Source organism: Cibotium barometz, chromosome 55 (assembly GCF_041138505.1).
Source record: "Cibotium barometz isolate CiBa-2024 chromosome 55, ASM4113850v1, whole genome shotgun sequence".
In the NCBI taxonomy this organism is placed as follows: domain Eukaryota; kingdom Viridiplantae; phylum Streptophyta; class Polypodiopsida; order Cyatheales; family Cibotiaceae; genus Cibotium; species Cibotium barometz.
Genome location: NC_141100.1, coordinates 36696299 through 36713236, shown reverse-complemented (window position 1 = coordinate 36713236; position 16938 = coordinate 36696299). Strand labels below are relative to the sequence as shown.

At 38.0% G+C, this 16938-nt stretch overlaps 1 long non-coding RNA gene across 1 annotated transcript; it reads left to right on the top strand.

The window, feature by feature from the left end:
* The first annotated feature begins 4709 nt into the window (after nt 1–4709).
* LOC147607698 (uncharacterized) lies at nt 4710–5916 on the top strand. The gene is made up of 3 exons (XR_015264653.1): nt 4710–4880; nt 5438–5475; nt 5572–5916. It is a non-coding gene; the product is annotated as an uncharacterized LOC147607698 (long non-coding RNA).
* The last annotated feature ends 11022 nt before the right edge of the window (nt 5917–16938 follow it).

The following is a 16938-nucleotide window of genomic DNA, read 5'->3' as shown; positions in this document are numbered from 1 at the left end:
AACAAATTTTCCGAAGTAAATCTACAAAAATCCAATCGTTAGATTTGTAATTTTACCTTAGACCCACATCCTACTAATCTTCCCCAATCTAATCATCACTAGATCCATACAAATTGAGCATTTTAAATGGTTAATGTGTGTTGAAATATACAAGTGAATAGGGTGTGTGTGGGAACAAGCTCTTGGATAGAGGCTGTAAAAGAGAAGATGTAATTGTGAAAGAACCTGTGAAAAGGTTAGAAGAATCTACTGGGAGAGAATAATGGGTAGCATGAGGGAATTTAGGAGTGTGGAGATATTCTGGGAGATAATCAGGGAAAAGAGAAGAGGTGGAGAGAATCAGGCAAAAGGTAGAGATATTCTGGGAGTGAATCATGGAGAAATCAATGGGATTTGATGCTTGATGTAAACACTATAAATTGAGGCATAGCCCTAATGAGAATTTGCTGGTTTTTGAGTATCCATGCCTACATTAATCTATGTGCTAATTATTCACTAATTACGTCTTAATCATTTGCTAATCACTTTTTTAATGATGTTGATTCTAGTGTATGATCCACCATAGCTCATCATTTTGCTCAAATTTCAACATGGTATCAGAGCCATGCCTAGAATCAACCAGATTTATGAGCCCATTAGTGAATTAATTAGGATTAGTAAAATAATTAGCAAAAAATCAATTTTTTAGTAAGCTTTCACTTCTCCCCTTCACCCCCAGCCAGTGGAGGACTCCATTCTCTTTGCACACATAGTATTAGGCTAAGCCCTTTTAGGCACTCATAGTAGACTCATAGGGCTATACTCAACCTAATTCTTGTGGGCCAATTCAGCGCAGAAACGCAGATTTTCGCAGAATGAAGGGCGCCGTTTTTCTGAGGTATTTTTGCCATTGCTACTTGCTCCAATAAAATTACTTCAATTCCTCCTAGCCCAAGGGGTAATCAAGCATGCTCTACAAGCTGGTGAAGACAGAAATCAATTTCATCAAGTCTACATTGAGATCAAAGCTCTTCATCAAATCTGCAGGTGACTTTGGTAAAACAGAGATTAAGCTTTCATTATTTGGTCAAATCTTGTGTTTCTTGGCTTAATCCTCTACTAGACTCATTGCTATTGATGCCTTTGAAAGCATTTGAGCTCATTTGAAGTGGAAGGCACCAGATCTGGGCTCCCCGCATACTCTGTTTTCTGCACACAAACAAGAGTATTAATTTGCTAATCAATGATTAATCAGTGCTAATCACTGTACTTTGGTGCAATTGAGGGTTCAAATTAACCATTAGGTATCTGATACAGATCCCTATAACTTCAGATTTCAAATCGGAGTTGGTTTGATATCCCAACCATCCCGTACAAATTGGTTACCCTTAATTTAGTGTAATTTTTGGGAAAATTGTGCTGATAAAATTGTGAAAATCATCATTTTGCATTTAACCCTTGGTTAATGCCTGTAAATCTCACTCAAATTCAAGATTATTCACAGCCAGAGTTGCATTTGGAATGTGCATGAGAATGAATGCTATACGCATTATGTATTGGGCACATTTTATCAGTGTAAAAATGGGAATAGACACTGCCCTTGTCCAGATTAAGGCAAGAGGTAAGACCTCCTGCATAAATTTGGGTTTGCATTGCATAATGACAAAATATAAACATCAAAAACCCAAAGGAACTGTCAGCAAAACATTGAAACATGTTGCTCACATGGAGCAAAATGACCTGACGGACGAGCTCATGGCCCCAGCCATGAAAGAAGAAGAATATCTCTTCCCAAGAAGAGGATCCACACCGAGAAGAAGACCTGAAGGAAGACATGGACACGAGAAGAGAAGCTGCCCCGAGAAGACTGGAAGAAGAGACGAACGCGTGGAGAGAAGCTGCCACGACAAGAAGACTGAAGAAAAGAGAAGATGTGAGGCTCCAAAGAGTGAGGAGCCATGTGAAAATCTCTGAGAGAGAGAGAGAGAGAGAGCCCACAACCCAATGTAACCTGCCCCAATAAAGTAAAACCACCTCTGAGCCACCGATGATGTAGGCCACGTGGTAGATGTATGTGTGAGCACTTTAGTCAAGGTCGCGGGCACTTATAGTAGCCTTGGACACATAGAGAGAGAGAGTGTCAAGGACTATGGAGTTTAGGGACTTGAGGCACTGGTCGCGGACTGTCAAGTAAGAGAGAAACTTGATACAGGGTCCAGGTGTGCTGAGATAACTTGAGGGGAGGAGTAGACACTGGTCGCAAACTACCAAGTAATGGGTGGCAAACTTGGTATAGGGTCTAGGTGTACTAGGAGTATTCACTTGAGGGGAGGTGTTGAAATATACAAGTGAATAGGGTGTGTGTGGGAACAAGCTCTTGGATAGAGGCTGTAAAAGAGAAGATGTAATTGTGAAAGAACCTGTGAAAAGGTTAGAAGAATCTACTGGGAGAGAATAATGGGTAGCATGAGGGAATTTAGGAGTGTGGAGATATTCTGGGAGATAATCAGGGAAAAGAGAAGAGGTGGAGAGAATCAGGCAAAAGGTAGAGATATTCTGGGAGTGAATCATGGAGAAATCAATGGGATTTGATGCTTGATGTAAACACTATAAATTGAGGCATAGCCCTAATGAGAATTTGCTGGTTTTTGAGTATCCATGCCTACATTAATCTATGTGCTAATTATTCACTAATTACGTCTTAATCATTTGCTAATCACTTTTTTAATGATGTTGATTCTAGTGTATGATCCACCATAGCTCATCATTTTGCTCAAATTTCAACAATGTGATGGGAGGATAAAATAGTATGTTTTTTAACAATTCTAATGTCTTTTAAATAATATAGAAAATAGTAGAACACATAAAAAATTACTCGATAAATCAAGTTAAGCTCTATGTTATTTGAATTTGTGATATGCAAAGTGGGAACATTATATGAGTAATAATATAAAAGTTATAGGAAATTTACTTACATTTAGTGTACCTGTCCAGACCTCCAACAGGGCATGTATACAATTTTGGTTCCCAAAGAAAAGGAGATGTGCAATTATTGGATATTCTATCAGAATATAGTTTTAGGTGTCCAACTTTGCATATGATGTTTCATTAGAAGACCTTGAAGTGAAACTCCTTGGCTAACTAGGAGAGATTGGCTATTCTTCTTGTTGAAAAAATGCATGTTCCCAGGTTAAACCCAAGAACGCCCACTAAACGAAACTAGATAACCTAATCTTGTAATCACCTGTATATCACTAGTTTTTATCACACATACTCCACAAAAGTTGATCGATATATCACACATACTCCACAAAATTGCATATCACTGGTTTTTATGTTAAACATGTTAGTAGTGTGATACATATACACATAAACGTATTAGTATTGACATTTTTTAAGGATAAACAAGGGGTGTAATCTTAGTAAAATCAGTAATCTTAATAAATTGGTGGTTAGAAGATGGCTAGTACAATCGATTTTATCCTCCCTCCTAGTCCCTTACAGAATCCTTCCTCCTAGTCTCTTACCTAATCCTCCCTCCTAGTCATTAACATTATTGACATGAGCTTGCCAAAATAATCCTTATAATAACCTCACATTTTGTGTGTTTATGCCATCAACATGTCATTGCAAAAACCCCCTAGGGCCCCATGCCTTGAACGGTAATAAAAATGTAAAGCTAGCTTCTTGACGCTTACCATTCATTCAAAATCATAATGGATACAAAACTAGATGTTATGCAAATCCTTGAAGGCTAGAGATTAAAGATGAAAGCAGAATATCATGAGAGCTCTTTTTGGTGTAGAATCTCTTTTTAGATGTTTACTAAAAGCTAGTGAAATACAAAAGACAATTGCTATATAGGGGGTGGGGCCATTCATACACATCCTATACACAATCATAAGCATGTGTGAGATGCATGAACACATATGAATATGCACACATGCAAGTGTCTAGTCAGGAGCTTGAGTGCCATACAAAAGAGCACTACATATGTGATTATGTGTTCTCTCATATTCTCTCTCTCTCTCTCTCTCTCTTTCTCACACACACACACACAACTCTCTCTCTCTCTCTCTCTCTCTCTCTCTCTCCCCTCTGCTCTCTCTCTCTCTCTTGCTGGTGGGAGGCGCGGGGTATACTTATGGGGGGTGGGGCCATTCCTACACATCCTACACACAATCATAAGCATGTGTGAGATATGTGTGCACACATGCAAGTGCGTGCACATGAGCTTGAGCGCCATACAAAAGAGCACTACATATGTGATTATGTGTGCTCTCATATTCTCTCTCTCTCTCTCTCTCTCTCTCTCTCTCGGGGCGCGGGGTATAGTTATGGGGGGCCGGGGTATAGTTGTTTCGTGAATCTAGACAAGCAGACCACTAAAAGAGAAACAATAGAAGAGTCACATAATTTTGTGATCTCCAGAGTGGCAAGCTCTTCGAGAAAGTTAGAAGAAGGTATTTAGAAACTCCACAAAACATTCGTATTTTTATCTTCAAAGGTTAGTTTTTTGGGAGGCTGTGCTGCATATATCAAAAAGAATGGTTGTGAGAGGGAGTGGTCGACATTGCTAGATGAGAATGCAAGTTGCAAGGTGTGGTGAATAATGGAGCAGTGCACCCGAAGGTAAAATAGTGGAAATTTGAATGTAAAGCTGTAAAGCATAACTATAAAAACAGGGCTGGGACTCTGAGAGTCCCAAGGGGCTCTCTTCTCCAGAGGAGATCATCTCTCTACTCAAGAAGTCCTAGTAGTAGTTTTGACTGCATATATCTTCGCTAAACTTGAAGAGAACATGGCGTGTAGAAAGGCCATGTGGAGTTTGTTTGTGGTCATCATTATCCTACTTGTCCATTGCACAGCGAAGGTCGAAGGCAGCAGGCACATTCTATCAGGTGACAGCCAGCATTGTGTGTGTGTGTGTGTGTGAGAGAGAGAGAGAGAGAGAGAGTGTGTGTGTGTGTGCGCGCGCGTGTGTGAGAGCGAGAGAGAGAGAGAGAGTTGCAGGCACACGACATGAGGCCACCAAACAACATTGTGTCATTGTGTCTGTGTGTGTGTGTGAGAGGGAGAGAGAGAGAGAGAGTGTGTGTGTGTATGAGAGAGAGAGAGAGAGAGAGAGAGAGAGAGAGAGAGACATAGTTGCACGCGCATGCCATGAGGCCACCAAACAGCATTGTGCCATTGTGTCTGTGTGTGTGGTCATTGTGTCTGTGTGTGAGAGACTGTGTGCGTGCGTGCGTGTGTGTGTGTGAGAGAGAGAGAAAGAGAGAGAGAGAGAGAGAATGTGCGCGCGCTCTCGAACGTACTTAAGCTGCACTTCAGATCTTACAGTATTTCACGATCTTCTTGGCACGCTACTGTTGGTTTTTGAGCGCACACAATTTGCGTGCATAGCACGCCATCATGTTTTAACCAGTTCACGTCCGTGTTTTTGCATATCACTGTGCAGATTCTTCCAGGGTTGGCCAAGCATACGTGCAACCGACGGTGAGTGATATTCCACGACATCAAACTTGCTGCTTTTTCTTAAATCAAAGCCGTTCATTCTAATTACCCAACGTCTTTTTCTTTCCCATTGATCAGAGCCGTCAAGTGCCCTCGATTAGCGAACTTATTAACGGCGGGGACGCATCATTAGCAGATTACAGCCTACCTGTGCCAAACAACAGCCACAACCCAAAGCACAAGCCATAGCCACCCCCCCCTCCCAAACCTTACCTTCTCCACATTGTATTCCATCATAATAATAATCAGAGGCTCTCAATAACTTTGTAGTTATTTGCATGCATGGCTTTCAATTAGAGCCTCCCCTAGTTATGCACTAGCATATCTTCTTTGAATTAAAACCATTCTCACCAGCTGAAAATGGAGACATATAATTCACTTAGCCCCATCCCATTTAGTGGAATCTTTTTGTGGAATAATGGATAATTTTTGTGAATTTGATGGATACTTTGTGTGATGATTATATTTGAATATGGAAGGTCAAAATCAACATGTTGCAAAAAAATACAAAATATACAAATGGGAAGCACAAGATAAATTCAAATCACCGGCAAACCCCAATGAGAACATGCAAATATTCACCCTCAAAGAGAGGCTCATGCTTTGACTTAATTAGGGGAAAAAAAAGGGGGGCTATTTTTAGCCCAAGGGCTATTTTAGAAGGTCTTTAAAAATGTGTTATACTATTTAAGACACAACATTTTTTTAAATTTGTAAAATCGCCCAAAATTTCTCATCTTACATGTCAACACATTGTTTGCAAACTTATAAATATATTTGTCCCCCATCTCTAAAGTTTTATATTAATGAAACTAAGACATTTTCTAACCCACTTAGCCATGAGATTGATCCCTTATTTTTTTAACCATGAAAGTAATGCAAAATGTCTTGATATGATGTGCATATATACACAAGACACAAAGTAAAAGGCCGTGACAAAAAGATTGGGTATGGTTTACTATAACAACTTGAATGTCTCCGTATGTGTGTGCATATACACACAATAGTTAGACACAAAGTAAAAGGTGATAAAAAGATTTGGTATGATTTACTATAACAACTTAAATAAGCATTATAGATCACCAATGTGTTTGTTAAATTAAAGGTTCCCACAAAATTATTAAAATAGAGCAAAGTAACAATCATCCTTTTCCAAAAATGTTGGAGCAAAAATTGATCCTTTTCCAAAAGTTTTGCAGCATGAAATCCCACCACATGGAGTGCAATAGCTCACAAGGTCTGCATGGGGGACTTATTCTTCATCCCAAATTTAAAAAAATGAAAAATGTCAAAGTACTTCATAGCGAACACAAATGAAAAGAGCAAAAAATCAAGTAAATTTCAAGAGCTTCTACCCTATAACCATGATAAGATAACCATAATAACTTATGCCTCTAGTAGTGCTCAAGCAACATGAAAATCTTGATAAAATCTAAAAGCACTCAAAACCCCTTCATAAATTATTATTTTTTAAAGATAAAAATGTAAATGAATGATCTTGTTAAAAACATCTATATTAACATAGAAGAACGTAACTTTTCTTAGCTCACATATATAAGATTAACTGAAAGCACATGTTCACTTGTTTTTCTACCAAGAGGATTCATATAATCTTTTATGTGAGCCTTACATGATGTTTTCCTAGAGTATGTTCAGTACAATCTACAAAAGCAAAGATCATTAATTATGACATAGATAGGATAATAGAAAACACTAAGAAACACTTGCTAATAGAAACACTTGCTAATTGAAAATTTAAGGGATTTAAGGGGTTAAAATTGTTAAAATTACATAGAAAATGAAAGGTAATTATGTATATAAATCGATACACAATACCAGAAGAATAGTTGTATGAAACTTTTAACACAAGCGTAAGTTTGAATGAAATTAATTATCAGACAGAGTCTAAGAGCTCTCTCTCTCTCTCTCTCTCTCTCTCTCTCTCTCTCTCTCTCACACACACACACACAGTGTGTGTGTGTGTGTGTGCATACTTTCACCCTTTGCAATACAATGCATGCACAATAATAATGATTAGAAAGCTAAGTTAAGACAAAATATATTGACCAAAATTAGAGTAATTTTTTGGTCCATCAAATTTCAATCCCCCCAATTTCATTCCAAAGAAAAAAATATCTTTCAAGGAAAAAATGGTTTACGATATCTCTCTTGAATAATGGATCCATATCATTTCCCATACATGCACATGGTCATGCTTAAAAATGTATTAGATGTTTCATATAGCAAGTGCCATAACAATTGGGTGCTTTAAAACACAAACATAAAAAATGCATCAAGTGTCATATAGGAAGTGCCATAAAAATTGGGTGCTTTAAGATAAGGACATTAAAAATTGAAATAAACAATACACATTGAGCTCCCACAATGTATGTAAGCACACTAAATACAATGCATAAGCTATATAAAATTATAATTGAGAAGCCACAATGTGGAAAACCTTGTATAACTGGGGCTTGAAACAAACATAAATTGATATGCAAGAGCTAATGAAAGAAATTAGCTAGCCTCATTAACATATATTAGCCTAGGAAACATGGATTAAGCAAAGACTAACAAAGATGAAAGAGATAAGTCTATGATTAAGAAAAGAAATGGTGATTTCCATTAGGAAAAGTGATTATCAAATTAACAAGAGATTAGGGCCCATAATCACTTGTATACCAAGCCACCCTTTCACACTACACTTGTATAACAAGAGATTAGGGCCTATATTCACTTGTTTACCAGGCTACCCTTTCACACTACACTTGTATAACAAGAGATTAGGGCCTATATTCACTTGTTTACCAGGCTACCCTTTCACACTACACTTAAAAGTGTCCATGGGCATGCCCAACTCTAGTCCTAACCCTTGGCCCCCTTCACATCCCCTTCATACCTTAGCCTTGGGCCCAAATTGACTTAAGTCCCCTTTCACTTAGTTATAAATTATTCCCACCTAAGAGGTTTCATCCTCAAAACCTTAGGTATATATTTACAAACTTGCATGGATGGAGAATACAATTAAGAACTCACGTCAAGTAGCATGCTCATGTGTGAGAGCCATGTATGTTGGGGCCAAAAAGACATATGTATGGCTGCTCCTCCCAATGCCCTTAAATCAAGCCATATCATGTACTCCATAATGGCATATGAACTTCATGAAGCTTTCATGTATATTACGCATCAAAAACCAAAAGGTATAGGGCTTTCCGAATAATGATTTTCAAAAATTCTAGCAATGCATAATCATTGTTTTAACACATTGATTGACTCATCAAAGGTAGCCAAATTACAACTCATCAAAAGCTTTGACCTCTTGGATCAAAAGGCAAACAAAGAGACCAACGAATCAAACCTCCTCAAGCACAAGTAGCCACCCGGATCAAAAGGATAGCTACTATAATCTCCAACCCATACAATTTGGCTACCACGTATACTGGGGTCAAAAGGAAAGCATATTAGTATATGCATCATTCCAAAACATAAATCCAATATTCCATGTGCAAGAGTACCTCCATCATCCCAAGGGCAATACACCAAAGCCACAACGTACCACATAATCATGCACCATGTATCTCACATGACAAGTGATGCATCCAAAAGTTAATTCCCCAATCTCATAAACTGTAGAATCATTTTGGCATCCACAAAGCTTGAAGGTACACCCCTCATAGATAGCTTCGGTAATGAACATAAACTTGAAGGTACAACCCTCATAGCTAGCTTCTGTATGAACATAAGAATAATTCTCCAAATCCTCATGCTCACTACCAATGCATACATCATCAGCATGATAGACAAAATCCCCAAAAGTAGGATATGTCTCCTCAAGGCCATAAAAATTTCTATGAACATCATGTATCTCATCATGAGAAAATACTCCTTTATATGCATCATGATCCAGATCCTCTAAGCCCTCCCTAAATCATATATCTTCCAAGCCGGACTCAAAAAATGGATCATACAATGCATTCTCATGAACCTTCCAAGAGCCACTCAATGTGCCACCCAATGCATTATCATCCAAATCATGGTCGCATGTATCACCAACAAATGTGTCATCATCGGATTCCCATTTGTCAACAACAAATGAGTACTCATCCAAAATGTCATCAATGACCATGTCCTCAAAATCTCATGGCATCATATCATGATCTGAAAATTCTTCAATCAAAGCACTTATGAAAGGTATCCAATCATATCCATTTTCAGCTTACATATCCCCTTTGACGACGGATACATTGGTGACTTGTCAAGAAAGATCTGGTAACCAAGTATCTTCATCTACTTGCTGTCCAAAATTATAGCAAGCATCTCCTCCAACTCAACACACATAATGTGTGCATAAAGGCCCACATAGTCACACTCCATGCATTGGCCAAATGCGAAAGTGAACGGAGATCCTCCATATCTTTTGGCAAAGCCCAAATCTAGCAACATTGAGTGTATAACTCATGTATAATAGATCTTCAAATCAAAAGGAAAACCAAGATTCGGCACCAACAATTCACATGCATTGATCCTCCTTATCTTGGTTTCACTTGTAGTGGTTTCACCATCAAGCATTGTGCATTGCCTTTCTCCCAATCAATCCTTTTAAAGAGTATAGTGTTTGACAATGTTTCTTATTAATAGACAAGGATGAAGGGTATCATTGATTGCACACATGCATTGAAGAGGAACCATACATAGGCATACTTGGCCCATATACATCAACTTGATGCATAGGCATACTAAACACATTTGCCCCACCTTGTTGCATTGGCATCCCCAACACACTTGTCCCATATACACCACTTTGATGCATAGGCACACCAAACACATAAGTTCCACCTTGTTGCATTGAATATGGAGATAAATTCCCCTTTCCAAGCATAGAACTTTGATCTCGTTGTGTTTGCATGAGTAGCGCTAACAAAGGGTCCATAGGCTTGAGGTTTGTCAACCATGGCTTGAAACCTTTGGTCCTTTCTAGCAAAGGAATTTTACATAGAGATCATCAAAATTCTCAATTCTCCACTATTGTTAGGCATTAGCATTGCATTGCTCCTTGTTGGCATTGTAGGCCAAATTATCATAGTCCTCTTCCTCATCATTCTTATCAAATTCACCCACAAGGTCACTTGCATTGCATTGCTCCTTGTTGGCATTGTAGGCCAAATTATCATAGTCCTCTTCCTCATCATTCTTATCAAATTCACCCACAAGGTCACTTGCATTATTGCCCTTGCCGGTGCCAAGTTGGAACTCTTCTTCACTTCCATTGACACAGTCTTCATTATCATTGACCCAATCCTCATTGACATACATGCCCTCATCATAGGCATCACAGTCATAATAGGCACAATCATCATAGGCATAGGCATCACGGTCACATCATAGGCACGATCATTATAGGCATATGCATTGCCACTAAAACCCACACCATCCAATATCCTTGAGAATCATAAGCATAGACCACCTCTTTGCATCGCCCCCTATGTATGTGGGATCTTCAAGGCTATGATTGCCACCAAAATCCACACCTTCCCAATATCCTTGAGAATCATAAGCTTAGACCACCTCTTCCGCGTTACCCCCTATGTATGTGGAATTTGCAAGGCTATGAATCCTCTCATTGAAGGTATGATTCTTAATGTAACCTTATTCTACATTGCTGTAAATCCCATTGTCAGTGTCAATGCTATAGCCATCTTCCTCCCCATAGTAGCTAGCATGCTCTTGAGTTTTTCAAAAGTCAACCCAAAAGTGACCAAATCTTGATCAAACGAAATCTCATTTTGAAATTCTTTATCTTGATGGAATGCCTAAAGTAAGCACTATGGATCCATGTCAACACTTTGACCAAGTTTGACCGTCAACATTCCTTTGTTTTGACCCCTTTTACCAATCAACTTTTTTTGTTTAACCATGTTAATGGTGTAGTAATTAAAAGATCTTTGGTTTGTCAGGAAGCTGATAACACCACGCACCCACATGCTTAAATCTCAAATGAAACTTGCTGTTTTTAACTGGGCCAAACTTTTGCCTTGCACGAAGAGACTTGCTAGTTGGAGATGCAAATGGTGTTGGAACGGAGCACTTAAGGGATCCAAATGTAGTCCTTGGAGAGTAGAATAAGGCTATGTAAACCAATTGAAAATAGCCCCAACCCTTTGAACTAAATTGGGATTGTATGCTACAAAAAAGTATCAAAATTGTCTCCACTTGCTATCCACTCCTTCCCTTTGCATTGGCAATGCCTCGAAATCATTCAAAAGCATGCACCACATTAATTTGTATCCTCAAGCATCCAAAACTAACCCCAAGTGCCATGCATATGTGCTTTTTGCAAAAACAATTGGAAGCATTTCCTTTGTATTTGCAACGAAATCTCAATATAGACTCAAATGAATTTCAATTCCAATGATATGCCCACTCTTTGCCAAAACTTTGCCACATCAATTGTCAACATTTGGAGGTCGGTGAAACACGTGAAGCTTGCCGATCTCTTGACAAAGATCTTCTCACCCCCTTACCAAAATTTAGATCCAATGGCAAGGGTTGAGGCCATGTCTTCACACCATGTACCTAGTCCCTCATCATACTACTTTACCACGCCGATATCTCCTCCACATACTAGGATACCCTCACACATCACTAGTGACAAGAAAGTGTAGTACAATATGTAATGTATAGAGTGAGTGAATCCCAAAATAGATGGTTGAGATCACTTACCAAGTGTTTTGAGCATGACTCGTGCTCTTACAAATGTTCACATACTCATACATGTACTCATGCTCATCCATGAGTCTCCCAATGATCTCAGTACATCCAAAAGCAATTAGAGTCAATTGTTCAATGCCCTTGCCTTGCATAGCACTAATAATGTACTTCAATGCTTCTCATTGTATTTGGCTTTACAAAGATTTGGCACATTTGACATGATATTTGTATGTAATTAAGCATATGAGGCATCCAAATGCATGAAATCAATCGTCATAGGATTGCTCAAGAAAGTAGGAATAATTGAGTCTTGGCAAAATTTTCCAAAATTTCCAAATTCATGAAATCAATCTTAGGATTCCTCAAGAAAGTAGGAATGATTGATTCTTCATAAAAGTTTCCAAATCTTGAGAGCTAAGATTGATTCAATGGCCAATGTGATGAAATAGTTTGCACAATGACATCATTAATTGATCAAATGATGCTTATGCAAGGCCAATAGCATATATTAGTGGCCAATGGTGAGAAATTAGGGTTTCTTGGTGAAAACCCCTAATTTATGAACCATGGAATCAAAGCATACCCAAATTATTGCAAGAATCACATCATTGTGGTGCTAATCATTGTGAGACCAAACAAACAAGAGAGCATGTGACCAAGAAGGCTTAATCCCCTTTCAAGAAACCCTAGGAAATTGGCACAACCCATTTACCCTCTCACAAGCAAGAAAGAGTGCTAAATACACACGTAGTAGGCTTGTATGCTTGATAACATGGGATAATATCACAAGAAATCATGCTATGATGTTTACAATGGCTAGATCTTGGAGAAAATGACCATGGCATAGGCAGCGCTGCTCGCAAATCATCGTGAGGCTATTGGAGTATAGACGGTCACTTTTTCACCACATTGAGCCTTCAATCCTTTGCTAATAACCTCCCCAAAGCCATCCCAAGCTTCAATTTTAATGATTCTTGCTCCTAATCAACCCTAAATCAAAAACGTGAAGGGAAAGAAGGGGGAAGGAGAGGACCAGGCTCACACCACACAAAATTTATCCACAATACACTCAACTTGGCCAAACCATGTCTGCCTCTCTCAAAATTTGATCCGCCACCTCAAATTTGGTCCAATATTACCAATGTGGTCCACTCTTGCTAAGGTAGTCAAAATTTTGATCCAGTGCTTCCAAATCTCACAAAACATGCAAGAATTAGTCACCATCACCATCAAATCTATGAAATTTCTTGTAAATATACCAAGAAATTCAAGAATTTATCAAATTTCCTTGAAATAAGGATGAAGATGGAGCAAAACTAAACTCTGATACCAATGAAAGAAAGTAGCTAGCCTCATTAACATAGATTAACCTAGGAAACATGGATTAAGAAAAGATTAGTAAAGATGAAAGAGATTAATGTATGATTAGGGAAACAAATGGTGATTTCCATTAGGAAAAGTGATTATCAAAGTTAACAAGAGATTAGGACCCATATTCACTTATATACATGGATTAAGAAAAGATTAGTAAAGATGAAAGAGATTAATGTATGATTATGGAAAAAAATGATGATTTCCATTAGGAAAAGTGATTATCAAAGTTAACAAGAGATTAGGACCACCCTTTCACACTACACTTAAAAGTGTCCATGGGCATGTCCAACCATAGTCCTAACCCTTGGCCCCTTTCTCATCCCCTTCATCCCTTAGCCTTGGGACCAAATTAACTTAAGTCCCCTTTCACTTTGTTACACGCTAGTACTCTCATGGATAGTAGTTGCTCTATTATACTCCTCATCCTCTAATTTCTTCAACGCCTTATCACCATTGCCATGTATCATATTTTTTTGGCTAGAGATAAATCTATACGATTGTATTTTGTCACATGCATCCATATGAGGCCCCACCCCCAATGCTTTGCTTTTCTAGCACACTAGAGGGGATGGGACCCAACCAATGATATCAAACATTAGAAAACATATGATTTTAGTGGTACGTGCTATGTCAGTTGGTAAGGTCGTTAGGCTAGGAGTGGAGGTCACAAGTTCAATTCACCCCAAGGGCAGCTAGATGTGTGTGCTTATGTGCATAATATGATCATTTTGCACTAGTGTTATGATCACTTTCATAAGACTATTGTTATGCCTTATTAGTTTTGCTAGCTTGAGATAGCTATAAGAACTCATTCGTCTTCTCTTCTTGAAAGCTAGGGAAACAAAACCTCTAATGAAGGTTATTCTTCATGTCTTCCCATCTCAGCTGGTTCTATGATTGAGATGGTTAGATTCAAGGTGATTCCTCTAGTTGCTTTGTGCCACACTAATTATCTATAATTTGGTAAGAGCCTTTTTGCTTCTATCATTATACCTTACAATATCAAAGTATTCATCCATAGAGTCTGTCTAGTTTTAGCACTGCCTCTCCAAGATTGCTACCCTCGCCTTTGGAAGGGTCTTGGCTGAGGTTTATTAAGTGCCTCTTTAACATTATTATCTAATGGCTCCATTTTGGGTAAAATGTTTTGAGCTTAACGCCTGTTCTTGATGATTATTTTGAAATAAAAGTATTTCCTTAAATCAAAATCTTGGCAACGATTACATAACAAGAAAAGATGTCCTTTATTTTCTCAAAATCTTTATCATGTTGCTAGGGAAAGATGTCAATCTTGGGATCCAAAAAGCTAAAACAATGATACTGGCCTACGATTATAATTTTTCTACGAGGAAGCTAGAGAAGATGATTTAGTCTAGCTAAATAATCATCTAGGGTAAAAAAGACTTCTACCACAAATTTTGTATTCTAGACTTTCCATAATCATGGCCAAGCCTAGATTTGACACATAGAATAGAAGATAATTTATTTCTATCACTATAATAATCAATTCTTCTTCTTCTTCCCAGTCACATAAATAAATACTGAATAGACTGTTCAAAATAAAATTCTCGACAATTGAGATAAAAAATTACAACCATCACTTTGTCACTAGATAGATGCTCAAAAGAAACTCAGATCACTTGTCCTTTAAGGAAGAAGACACGTTTTTTTGGGGCATACTACATTTTAATTTTACATAATATTACTCAAAAAAGAAGACAAGGTTAAAACAGAAGACAAGATATCATATATTTTCTTCCAACAAAGTTTTGTTTGAATACATAAAAAGGAAGGTTATCTATCAACGACCAAGCCTAGCTCTCATGGAGTGATGACACATCCAAACAGACATGTCATAACACATGTGATTAGAGCCGATTAGAGGTTCATCCTAGTAGTTGAGATCTTATGTCAAGGAATATAGCATCTATATTAACCTATGAACCCTAAGATCTCACTGAATTGGTATAAAAACAACCATACCTCTTACAACATCCAGTTAAATAAGGATCATTACAAAAGGGCAATGTCCTTTGATAGCCACTCATCCGGGGATTATAGCTAGCTATGATCCATAGTCCTAAGTACCACCTATGCCTCTAATCAATAGTATTCACAAAGTGAAGGCTCTCAAAATTATGTCGGGCCATAAAGACTTAATCTACTTAATGAGTTGAAATAGGAGATTCTCAAATATGAAAGTTATCATGTCATCCTCCTAAGATAAATGGGGACTCGAGATAAATACAGTCTAGCTGACTACTGTTTCATTTGAAAGAGAAACCCAATGAAATATTGTAAGTTTTTGTTCCAAGCAATGCATCATATGATAAAAATACATCTAAACATTGTAACCTCACATCTAAACCTAGCTCTAATACCAGTTGTGAGACCCCTAACGCTCTACATATGGCATGGAAATCACACTAAGGGTAGAGTGGCTCACATAGGGCCTCATATCACAATATCCTAATACTTGGCTATTCCACTACATCACGTCGGAGGCATAGAAATGTTTACTTTATCTCGAGATGTCACGGATTTCAGTCGTTTGCCGCCCGTAGGGAAATATGGCTACTCAGCAGCACTTATAGCAGCAAAATTTCATTGTTGTTTCATTGCTGGGTAGCAAAATTTCACTGCTATACTATAATTTTGGTGCTGATCAACGAAAATAGCAACGAAATTTTACTGCTATTCTCACTGGATAAAATTCTAGAGAGTTGTTGAGTGCTCAATTTAAGTTATACAAGTCACATACACATAGAAAATGATTATAGTTTTAAAAAAACATCCATTAGAACCCTTGGAGCCATGTTTCGAGCCCCCAAAAAAAAAAAAGATAGTTGAAAACTTTTGAGAAGGGAAACAATGTCAAGATCATGAATTTACCCCATCTTGTAATAAATCTGGATATGTGTTGCTTCATCAATGTCTATATCTAATGGAAGCTCAATGAAAAGATGGGGTTCCATATCAATATCACTATCATTCATTAGGAGACCTTTGGACATCTTTTGGGCCTTGTAAGGATTCCTAATTTTTAGGGATTAAGGCTAATTTTGTGCTTTCTTAAGGAGACAAGGTCAATCAAGTGGGCTACTTAGAGCCTATAATTTGAGCTTTCTAGCCCATAGCTCCCCTACAAAAATAGGGTCTAATGTTGTCGTTCTCTCTCCTCTTCTTTTTCTAGCAAACTCGTAACTAGGGGGGGGGGCCAAAATGGACCCAAAAAAAATCCCATTTTGCAAGTTTTATACTTTGAAACTGACCCCAGACCCATATATATGTAAAACATTCAATTTTTAACTTTGATTTCCCCCTAAAACCCACTCTATCTCATGAATGCCTCCACCTTTTTCT